The sequence below is a fragment of the Pinus tabuliformis genome, chromosome 5_2 (assembly GCF_031772625.1).
Source record: "Pinus tabuliformis cultivar Carrire ecotype Pingquan chromosome 5_2, CPIR1, whole genome shotgun sequence".
Classification (NCBI taxonomy): Eukaryota; Viridiplantae; Streptophyta; class Pinopsida; order Pinales; family Pinaceae; genus Pinus; species Pinus tabuliformis.
This window is the reverse complement of record NC_142306.1, coordinates 433,349,544-433,362,401: the sequence shown is the minus strand read 5'-3', so window position 1 is coordinate 433,362,401 and position 12,858 is coordinate 433,349,544. Positions and strand designations below refer to the sequence as shown.

At 33.4% G+C, this 12,858-nt stretch overlaps 1 pseudogene; it reads left to right on the top strand.

Annotated features, from left to right (window-relative positions):
* The first annotated feature begins 331 nt into the window (after positions 1-331).
* Positions 332-1,616, top strand: LOC149159507 (putative pectate lyase 18; annotated as a pseudogene).
* Positions 1,617-12,858: the final 11,242 nt, after the last annotated feature.

The following is a 12,858-nucleotide window of genomic DNA, read 5'->3' as shown; positions in this document are numbered from 1 at the left end:
TATTGTTCACAAAAACATGATGATTACAATGAACCTGGTGAAGGGTATTTAAACCTTTTCCAACTAGCTATCTGCCTAAAATATCTTGACGTGAAACTACATGCAATCTCACACTCAAAGTAGTTTATCACTTAACTCACTTGACTCAACACTCAAACACTCAATCATGCAATCACTCAATTAACTGACTCTCTATTTTTATCTAACTCCTCATGCAGGAGTAATTATCTTATTTTGACAGAATTGACATGAGAATGATTTAATATATGGGTATTCAAACAAAATTAGAAGCATTATTAGCAACAGTACAAGAGGACAAGAGGAACTGAGCATGTTGTCATGTGCAATGAGTAATCCCATCGATGACTATTGGTGCTGCAACCCCAATTGGGAGCTCAACGGAAAACGGATGGCAAATTGTGGCATTGGATTTGGAAAGCATGGCATCGGAGGAAAAAACGACAAGTTTTATGTGGTTACGGATGCTAGTGATGATGTCATCAATCCATCCCATGGCATGCTGCGTCATGCCATGATTCAGATGGAGCCATTGTGGATCATCTTCCACAATGACATGCTCATCCAGCTCAAGGAAGAGTTGTTTATTAACAGCTTCAAAATAATCGATGGACGAGGCACCAATGTCCACATTACTAAGGGGCCATGTATCACCCTAAAAAATGTGACAAACATCATCATTCATGGCATCCACATTCATGAATGTAAGCGTCTACAAAATTTTATGGTCAACAACTTTCCTATGAATAGAAAAATAAATCACGGCGATGGGATTTCCATCTCGACAGCGAGGCACATATGGGTGGACCATTGTTCTATGTCTAATTGCGAAGATGGCCTCATTGACGTAGTCAATTCATCCACCTATATCACCATTTCCAACAATTATTTCACTTGCCACATCAAGGTAAGCAAGCTCACATACTCATTCGTTCATTAATTGCAATTCACTCTATTTTATTCCTTCTCTTCTACCTTCACAATGGTCTACTTTTCTCCAATGGTAGGTGATGCTATGGGGTCACAGTGATGACCACCATCATGAAAAAGTTATGTAGGCAATGGTTGCACATAACCATTTTGGTGAAGGTCTCGTGCAACGAATGCCAAGGTGAGTGATTAATTGTTATTTCAATCGTTTCCTGTCTTATTTTTCTTTGTTGTGAAATTGTGAAGGAAAAGTATGAGATGGCTTTTATACTATTTAGATTTTAAATAATGAATTAAATGGATGTAGGTGTTGATTTGGATACTTCCATGTGTTTAACAGTGATTACACTGAGTGGGAAATATATACCATTGGTGGAAATTCAAACCCAACCGTACTGAGTCAAGGCAGTAGATTTATGGCATTTGCAAATCCCTTTGCTAAAGAAGTAACCAAGAGGCAAAACACCACAGAAAGTGAATGGAAAAAGTGGAACTGGATATCAGAAGAGGATATGCTACTAAATGGTGCATATTTCATACCGTCAGGATCTCAGGTGCTTTCGACCTATGCAATTGCATATAGTGGCAGACGAAAGAGTGCAGTCGTTGTGGAAGAGATCACCAGGAATGCAGGCGTGCTCTTGTGCAAGAAAGGAACTCGCTGCTAACTGCTACTTCTTTCTCACAATTATCAAACTTGAGTATCCACAAACATTTCTTTTACTTGTTCTAAATTGTGTCTTCTTCAATGTCGCCGTTCATATACTTCACATTATCTTTTATAATAATAAGTTATCCAGCAGGTTGATACTAATATGCAATTTATTACTTTCTCAATTTCACAAGTATAAAAGACTCATGTTTATATCAACATGTAAATTTTAAAAATAGTCATTTAAAACTTTATCTGCAATGAAGGATGACTTAATCAGAAGACTTATATTTGGAAGGGTCTATAGTGGCCAAGGAATTGTCATTTAAAAGTGGTTTGAATCTGGGTAAAAAACTTTCAAAAAATCTTTCGGTAGCAGTGTTTAAATCATGTTTTCGATGATGGAAATAGATTCAGCACCATAAAAAAAGTTTGGGGCACCCATCTCCCTTTCTCTCTCACACAAACACACAGACACATGCTCACTTTGTATATTACCTTGTTCATCTCTCTTCTGTACTCTCCCTCTAACTCCCATGCCTAATTCCCCCTATCCCCCACCTTTCCCTCTCTAACTCTCCCTCTTCCTACCTCTCTTTATCTACCCCATCACTCTATCTCTCTTTTATTCATTTCCTCTCACTCATTACCTCCCTCTTTATCCATTTACACCTCTCCTCATGTTTCCCTCTCTTTATCCTCCTTTGTCTCTCCACCCTCACTCCACTCCCTTCATTTCCATATCTATCCCTCCATACCTCCATCTCTTCTTTAATCGATCCTTTACAACCAAACCCCAACTCTATCCCTCTCTCCCTCCATCTCTCCCTACATCTTAAGATTATAGACATAAAAGAACGTACATGTTTTGAAAATACACACTCATTCTTGGAAGCATATTTTTCTTTTAGATTTCCAACACATTGTTGAAGGCTAACTCGTGCTTTTAGAATGAATACACATTCTTGAAAGCATGCACAAGCATTTTAAATTGTGCACATCTTCTTCAAAATCCAAATTGACATGTATTTGAGGCGATCTGGGGAGCACTAAATCTATAGCATGATGAACATTTGCATATTTTTAAAGGTTCTCAGTTGTTCCTAGATTAGTGAATTCATGACGGCACCCTCATAATAAATTAAAGTTATGGTACAGGGGAACTAGAACAAAATAATTTAGTTAGTAATCCACCCTCAATATCTCACTAAAGTATTTAAAATGGTGCTAACAAGAATTAGAGACTAGTGGCATGATTAGCACTGGAATCCAAAGTTTTGTGAGCCATCTTGAAAAATAAAAATTGAATCTAAAGAAAATATAAAATTAGACTTATAAAAGCTTGAGTTGGACAAGAGTCTACACCCATGGGTTAGCATATGTGTTACTCTAGTCTACTAGATCTGTTAGTTGATTTACTCAACTACACCATCAACCCTTCTATACCATCAACCTATATACTTGGTTTACCATCTTATTTGGTCCATTTTCAAGCCACATTCATGTATTGTTGAGTTCATTTTACTTCTTAAACAAATATGGTAATAAAGGAAAAGTTGATTCCTAATTTCACTTAGCTAGGTGACAGTGGAGTGTCAGAAGGTGTGCTTCAAATGGAGCTACTCTAGGCCATCTTCTACAATTACATGGTTATCTAACTAAATTAAGAGTTGATCATTTATAGTGTCAAAGCAATCTATGGATGAGAAACCAACATGCATATTTCTAAGAGCTTGTGTATCGTGATAAAAAATGTTATAGACATAATCATTCTTTCCATGTGCATTCAAAGCTATAAGCATGTAAGAAACATTATAGTAAACATATCTATCCTTCATAGTGGCTTCAGGAAATTAAGTGATGGATATGGGATTTCAATCTTCACAGGGAGGAAAATATGGGTCGACCAGTGCTTCATGTATAGCTATGAAGATGGTCTCATTGACATAATTAATTAATCCATGTATATTCCCATTTTTAACAATTATTTCACTCACCGCAACAAGGTGAACTTCAATATTCAATCACAGACAATGTATTAACTAATTGATTCATTTCAATTCACACTATTTTATTCATTCTCTTCTAGATTGACAATGATAAGATATTTAGGTTGGTATGTTGTTTTCCTATTATAGGTGTTAATGTTGGGTCCTACTAAAAATTTCCATGATGATAGAATTATGTGGGTATAAGCAACAATTTTGGCATAGATGTTGAGCATCAAAAGACAAGGTGAATATTAATTATTGTTTTTTCCTACCACTTCCTATATCATTTTGCATTTGTTGTGAAAGAACAACATTGTAAATATTATTATTTGTAGATTAAATTGTGAATTACATGAATGTAGGTGTTGGTTTGGACACATACATGTAATTAAAAATAACTAGAATTCATGGAAAGTGTATGCCATCCATGGAAGTTCAAACCGCACTATTTTAATTTAAGCCAATTTAAAACAATAATGAAATTAAATAGAATTTAAACTAGAAACCAAAAATTGAGGTGGTGCTTAGCTATGCATATCACATGAGATTTTGGGATATGAAATTGCATATAGTTTCACACCAAATATGTTTTCTCTTATGGAATAAATCACTAGGAATACAAGAATTCTCTCATCAAATAAAAAGACTCAAATTTAACTACAACTTCTTACCCAATATCACGATTCAATTCAAGCACCCTTAAACATTTTGATTATTTTCAAAATAGTATTCCTCTCCTTTTAGTTCTCATTTCCATTTTTTTTTTTGTAAATTGAATTACTTATATTTCATTTGAAAAAAAGTGATTTTGAGATTGCATTCAGATCCATCCAGTAAAAAATAACAACCAAAGCCAGAGAGCAGAATGCTCACTCCATTACATGTAGCCATAGTTATCATTTCCGCAGTGGATACAAACAGGACAAAATGAGACCAAGTCTATAAGTACTTCCCTACACTATTATCAAAGTTGAAATACATTGAGAGGAGAGACCATGCAGTTAAAAAAAAAAAAAAAAAAAACAAATTTCCTCTTTGCACCAACAAACCAAAAACAATTTCCATCATGCCAAAGGAATTTGTGCCTCCATGAAATCCATAATTCACCTGAAATTGATTTCCACAAAATAAAATATAATTCTAGGAGCACTCCTAGATCACGATCATTTTACTAAGTTAAAAGGTTAGAAAGATTTATAGCATTAAAAATATTTTGAAAAATAGATCTAATATGAGTATAAGATGCAAAATCTAATAGAAAGTGATTTCCCTCTTCAATCCTCCGACGATAATAGAGGTTATAAACTCTTTCATCATATGGAATTTTGGAAATCAATCAATACCTAGTTTCACTATGAAGCTCCTGATAATTAGTTCTAATATGTGCAATGTTCATTTTATTCTTAGCACTACTCAAGGTAGAGAGATAATTTTGGTTTTTGAGATTGAGATTAACCACCTCCTTATAATATCTTATTTTTGTTTTTCCCTCCACCCCTTTATTTTCCCAAAATTTCTCCTTGAATTTGGAAGTAATAATATTATCCATATTTTCATAGATGACCTCCTTCTTTAATTTCTCCTTAAATTTGGAAGTAATAATATTTTTAGTATTATCCAAATTGTGAAGGATGATCCCCTCCTTTATTCCCCAGTGATCTAGCCAATACCAGTGATCCTTATGTCGCCCTTGCTTGAGTTGGTGGGAATTTTGACTTGAGTTGGAAGGAATATTGGGAAGCCTCTTACCCTTCATGTTGTATGACTTCTTATCCATATGAAACCTAGTCATAACCAAGTTTTTTATATGGGAATGTCTTTCTTTAATCAATAGGACAAGGTATGGAGGATTTCCTTTATTCTCAAGGTTTTAGGTAATAAACTACTTTTGGATTGTTTCAATCTTCTTCCATGAATATCTAGATATATTGCAGCCCCAAACCTAATACCCCTATAAAAGAATAGGAGTGAAAAGAGTCTCAAAGAGGATATTTTTTTATAACAATTCTAAAAATCTATGAGCTTGCAATCATTTTCAACCCATAGTAAACTTTTCAGCCTCCATTTATCCTTTTCTCAATGTTATAATTCTAGTTGTGCTTATGATGGATGTTAGTTCCCAGATATTTGTATGAACTAACTTCTTGCAAGGAGTTGTTTTCACGAATGGAAATATCATAGGTGATATTTTTTGTATATTATGACTTTAGTTTTGTTGGTATTTGTAGTCATATTCATTTGCCAAGATCATAATAGTTCCTTGCAAAAAGAACAATATCATCAATGTAAAGGAGAAGTGTTATGATCGTACAAGTGACTATGAGGCCAACACAACATATATCTTCCAAAAACTCTTATAGTTAATCAATTTATATGCCAAAAATGGTAAGCGATATGGGACAAACTTACTTGACTCCAATATTGCATATAATTTCCTTTGAACAATCCTGAGTGGCAATAAAATTTCCAATAATATTCTCATATCGCCTTGCCATAAAATATTTGAACTCGATAGGAACCATTATCTCTTCTAGCCTCTTCCATTACTATTTTCTGGAAATGGTGCCAAAAGCTTTTCTAAAGTCAACAAAACCATAGAAGAGATCAATTTTATTATTGAAGAATTCCTCTACAATTATCCTAAGAGTAACAAGATGGTGTATGGTTGAATGATATCTATTAAACCCAACATGGCCTTTAGCTCTTTTACCATGGTTTTCAAGCCAAAGGCTAATCTTCTTTTCCAAAAATAAGCCAATATAGTTTGGCTAAAATGCTGCTAAACATAAAGGCCTTGTAATTAGAGGGAATTCTTTTATCCCCGCTCTTAAATATAGAAGCAATAAGGCTCTATATCCAAGTATTAGGGAAGCTTGGGTTCACTGCTAAATTAAAGTGGTTGTGTATGTGCAAGATGAAGACACATTCTATTGTTTCAAAAATTTCAACTTTGTATCCTTCAATGTTCTTAGCTTTCTCACTGGTAAGTTGCTTAACCCCAAACTCAATATCTTCCAAAAAAAGGATATCATTCTTGATAAAGCATTCAAAATTGTGACCATGGTGTTAGGGGATTCCTATAATTTTTAATGTAAATATTCTAGTTCTTCAAAAGAATTAAAAGATTTTCTTTAGACTTAAGAATGACAATTTTCCTCTAAAACTTTTTAGGATCAAACTCAAAGGGGTGTAGTAACTTCTCCTTCTTTCTACTTGTAAAATATATTTTCTTTCTTTTAATACAAGATTTGTAGGCATTTATATTATCAAACTTAGGAGCATCTCTAACATTTTTTCTAGCAATTTTGTAATCATTGTCATACCAAAGATTGGTAGTTCTATTATTATTTTAATTTGACACCTTGCTAGAGAACTTGTTAATGGTCATTGTGAAATTATCATAGAGGTTTTTAACATTATAGTTATAATTTAAGAGGTGCAAATCCCTATTTAAATACTTTAAGAGGCTAACAATTTTTTCTCTTGTCCAAAAGTAGTTACCTTTGACTCTCTGAATTGTCATGCATGTGCTTGTTTTGTATGGAAAAGTTTAGATTTTAGGTTAAAGTTCTATTATGAGATTCAATATGACAGTCAAGTCAAGATCATGGTCATTCAATAGGTTAAGATTTCCAATTTGGCTTGAAATATGGTTATCTAATATTACATAATCTACAACACTAAGTTAAAGTCCATGAATACAAATCATTTAGTTGTAGTTTGGCCACTTAATTACACCATTACAAATTATAAAACCGTAAAAACTATAAAGTTTGACTAACCCTATTCCAAATAAAATTTCAGATAAATCTATTAACTATATAAATTTATATATAATTTAAAATATCAGAACACAAATATTACTATCCTAATGAAAGAAATTAATATCATTTATATATATAAACTTAAACCTTCATTACTAAAAATATATCTTTGTCTTCACATGTGCATCTTTATATTCAAATAAAAATTGATTAATATTTTCAAGAAAAGTTTGTTTGGTTCACTTGCATACACCAGCTCTTATTTTTACCTATTTATATGTGTGTTTGTGCTTGACTGAAGTAGTGTTTGTCTTAGCCTGAAGTGATGATATGGTATTTTTTTTTAATGTTTAAAAGATAGATTAATGTAAGATTAAATATATTAAAATATTAAAAAATTAATTAAATATACATAAATATATTTATATAAAATTAATTATATTTATTTATTTAGTTATTTGTAAAATTATATTATTAAAAATAATTGTAATGTTTAAAATTTAGAAATTAATAATATAAATTTTAAAAATATTAAAATGACATTTAAAAATATAACATAATAATCTTACCATCATAGATAAGCTCAAAAGGTATAAATTTCCAGTCATAAATCTTGTCAAATGAGTAGTCCGTAAAATAATGCTTAGATGATGGAGCATTATCGTAAATAATCGTCAAAAGTAATATTAATGTATGATAATATTTATATATAAAATTTATATATTTTTACTCAAAAGTAATACTAATATATGACGATATTTATATATAAAATTTATATATTTTTAAATTTATGCTTTCATTTTAATTAGTTTCAGATTTATTTTGATTAAATTAATAAATATCTTTTTAATATTATTTTAGTTAAATTTAAATCTATAGATTAAGATTAATATTTATTGACATTTTCCTACCATTCGAATATTAAACTTAATCGCATCTCTTTAACGATTAGATATTTACCTAAGATTTACATATTAAACCTTATCAAAAATTCATATTAAACATGCAATGCAACTTATGTCGTGAAAATACTGTTGTAGAGATTTGATGGTAAGACATGAGGATTCGGAAAGCCAATGGCTTTCCACATGTCAGTTAAATTTGCATCTCAATACAACAAACTTCGATATTTTGTCTTTAAAGTCTCCAACCTTTCCCAATTTTTTCAAAAGATAATTGATAATTGCAAACTTTTAGGGACCGTTCGCTTTCATCGCTTTCTCATGTAATACATAAAGTTGGCATCCAGATACAATAAACAGCATGTATAGGAATGTGTACAAGTTAGCAATAAGTTAGGATAAAGCTTCAAAAGATATTAAAATGAGTTAATGCGTATTACATTTGTATGTATTATTAGTCTCTGCCGCGGGCAAGGCAGAGACTATAGTAATCGAAATGATGTGCTTGATATTACTTTTAGCTGGTTATTATTCAAAGTTATCGAAAGTTTTTATGATTGTGATAATTTTTTTACAGTGAAATCTATTTCACTATTTTATTTGGCCTCTTCTCGAGGTAGGGAGGCTAGAGCCATAGGTCATATTAATTTATTTTCTTTGTATTTTTTTTCATTTTCTTAACATTTTGAATCGCTAAACTAATGTTAGAATTACTTTTAAGGCATTAAATATGACATGCTAATGAGCTAGGTAAGGATGTTTGTATGCTTTTTGCATGTGTTCTGGATGTCCTGGATCTATCTATGATTTTTGCATATGTTATGCATAAACACTTGACACTTGCCACTGCCTCTGAGTCACCTTCACCTTGAGTCTTTTTGCATCAAAAAGCGACCCGCCTGTTAGCCCCTCCTTGTGTCCATGGAAACACAGTTACTTAAGCACCAACTACCAACATCATGCAATGACCTGACCGAGTAGTGCACAGCCTCCAACTTCAACAATAGCACATAAGTTCCTCAGGGAAGTGCAGAAGATTAGGGCAGACATTCCTTCGAGTTCCATATCTAGTATGGCTTTACCAAAATAGCATGTATACTTTGAACTTTTCCATTTTAATGCGTAATCTATCTATACAGGTTCATTACAAAATAATTTTCCAAAAGAAAAGACCATAAAACTCACTCCTTCTTGTAGATCTAGTGGCTGGTGTTGTTGCAACATATAAATTTCTCTAAGGAGGCATGTTCTGATTGTAAGTAACGGTACCGGTCATAGCCACAGGAGGTTCTGAATGCATATAATGTTGTGTTGTTGTAGTATTAGAGGGAATAGATTCTTTTGCAACCCAAGTGGTTGCCTCTTGATTCACAGATAGGAACTTGGGTTAGTAGGAACTCTATGAACTCACATAACCCATGTGCCCATTCTACCACCTCCTTCATTCTGTGTTGGTGGGTATCCATATGGCCATGAAGCTTGTTTTTTTTGTCATCTTTTCCAACCTGAATGAAAATCTGTACAAATCTTAGTATCACAACATCACTAATATTAACAACATAGCCATCACTAACATTACCAACATAGCCAGCCCCTAGCGTATGCCCCTTCTGTTATCTATAGAAGGCAGGAAAGATGAGAAAAAGCAACACCATCTTTCATTAGCGAATTTCTCTTCCTTCTGAATTCCTCTAAATCTCCCTTCCTTTTGAACTCCTCCTAACTCAGTCAAGGTTGACCATCAATATCTTCCCTCGAAGGCAGAGCATATTATATTTGCATAGATGAGATGGTGGTGTCCTAGGATGCCATGGATATATTGTAGAGGGAGGGCGGGGTATGGGGTCAATAGGTAGCTTGGAGGGGACACCTGTGTGTTTTCTGTTGTAGTGTTGGTGGTTGAAAGCTTCACTGCTGAGTCTCTTTGTGTGAATTTTGAGGACCAAGAGCAGGACCAAGCGCCGGAGGACAAGCAGTGGGGGCGCATTTGAATAAATCTTTCCTCCTCCTTCACTAATTTCTGAATATGTCCTTGCTGCAGAGTAACTACTTCAAGCCTTCCTCCTCCTTCACCAATTTCTGAATCTATCCTTGCTGTGGAGTAACTAGAGGTCCCATGGTAATAGATTTCTTTTTTGTGTTGTCCATCTGCATGTTGGGTTATCTTGGGTTATGGAAAGATAAACAAGTGAGAAAATCATGGGCCATAGGGATTTATATTTAATTAACATGTCAATCAATTACACCGGTTGCAGAAGGCTAAAGAGGATGTTGACGGGTTGGTAACATGACATTATTTATCTTGCCTAAACCATTGTCAATCGGTATGTATATTTAGATATTGTGATTGTTTTGAAGTATTAGCCCATATTTCGATTTTGAAAAATTATGTTCCTTGGCTAAACCATTGTTAATCAGTATGTATAGTTAGATACTATGATTGTTTTGAAGCATTATACCATATTTCAATTTCGAAAAATATGTGGAGTTTGTGCACAGAATATTTATGAATAGCAAGGGTATATGTTATTGATACAGGAAGGGACCTATATCCAAAAAGGTGTTGTCTTCATCTTTACATCTTGTTGCATTTTTGGACTTCATTGGTTTGCAAAATGCACACCTTGTCTTGCAGGGGCAGTGTTCAATGAAGAATGTCCTAACACTCCACCCTTGTTCGATGGGTCTGTGCTATGTCCATATTCAATCCTTTCGCAACAAAAAATTGATGCATCAATCCTATTTCTCTTTTCCTGCAGTGATTAATTTGCTTGTTTATCATGAATCCAGACAAAGAAGCTAAATTAGTTTTCAATGAATTTCTGCCAAATTAGAATTTGATTAATTCAATTCAGTAAAATATTTGTTGAGGTGTTGGTGCAGAGTGCAAGGCATAATTGCATTTCTCAATTTTATTGATTTGAAAATTCATTGAAATGAGTTAAAATGCAGGTATATATTAGCCTTTGCAATGTTCACGGGTGCTAATCTAGCAATATTCATTAATTCACACTTCCGCTTTTCTACTACTACTGGTGTTTGTGCTGGTGGATAAGCTAGTGCTAGATAAGTTGGATCAAAAATAGCATAAACGATTGCTTCATTTATATTGACTTATTCACCCAACAATATAATCAACAACTCCAACACCAGAATCTATAGCTGGATCTACTAGTGATGAATTAACCTATGTCCATGTCTTTCCATGAAATGAATTCAATAGTTGGAAGCGTTTAGTCAATACCTCCTACAGGAAGCTCAAAGCACTAACCTACTCAGGCTAGCAGTACCAACCATCCTTCATTCTCAGATAAATAGATAAGTAGTCATATTAATGTTGAAGAAACTCCTATGCCACTTTGATTTTTATTAAATTTGCAAGATGACCTATCTAAATCCAGACCTCCGTAGTAATCGTGAACTCCCAAAAACAATCATTGTCTCACAATTGTTGTCAAATCTGTATATTTCTGCTCTAAACACATTTGCCGATTCCAGTCGTCCTTAGAAAACATGCACATCCAAGATACATTGGAAACTAATCTTGGATTCCTACAATAGCAGTGATTTCTAGATATTAAATCAGTTCTGGAAATATTTTCCATATTGGATTGGAAGGATCACTAGGTATTTTTTAGCTACTGAAGTGATGTAGTTATAAATGTGCTAAACATGATGAGTTTTATGTTTTTTTTTTACATACTTACCTAAGATTGCATGGGGTCACTGATATTCTATTACCTAAGATTGTATGGGGTCACTGATATTCTATTTTAAGGATAAAAATAATTCTATCAAAACACTCACCAAAGCTATTATGATAGAATCCTCTGGAAATTTCACATATATTGAACTAGAACAAGAAAACAACATTGGGTTTGCTCAAGTTCTTGGTTTTATTCTCTTTTGCCAGTATTTTGCATAATTCACTTGGTTACTGCAGTAATCAGACTCATATGATTGGATAAATTTGGTATGCTGAGAATTCTCTCTCTTATCAAAGATTTTGAAATGACTGGTTATTTGAAATGCTTTATTTAAGTATAAGCACTCAAGAAGGTTGTATTGCAGTCTTACCTACTTCTATCCCCTTCCCATTCAATCGAACCAATAATTCTCTGTAGTATAATTAAGATCGATTTCCCTGCTCACAATCAATTTACTTGCTAACTCGCAATAAATTGCCCTGCTCTGCTCAATTCAGTGGTAACTTCCAAAAAGAAAGATGAACCTGGTGATTGTACGACACTGGTTGGTAAGGAATTATTCGACATTGACATTAGTAGTTTTCAATCTGCTACTAAGCTTATAGGGAGCATGTTATGAACAAATAAATATCGATTGCTTCATTTTTTGTTGGGTTGGGCTTCTTCAATGCATGATGCACTCTATTCTCAGGCCTCTCTGTCCCTTTCCTTGCTGCCTTGTCATGTCCTCCTTAAACATCCGAAATAAGTTGATCTTACCATGGAAGGATTGGAGGGCCTTCTTATGCTTGGAAAACAAATAGTCTTGATTGGGTAGAGAGAATTACCGAGGAGTGTTATATGCTAGAGAAACCCTAATTTCATATTGTGATGGTCCTATGTACATTTGAGAAA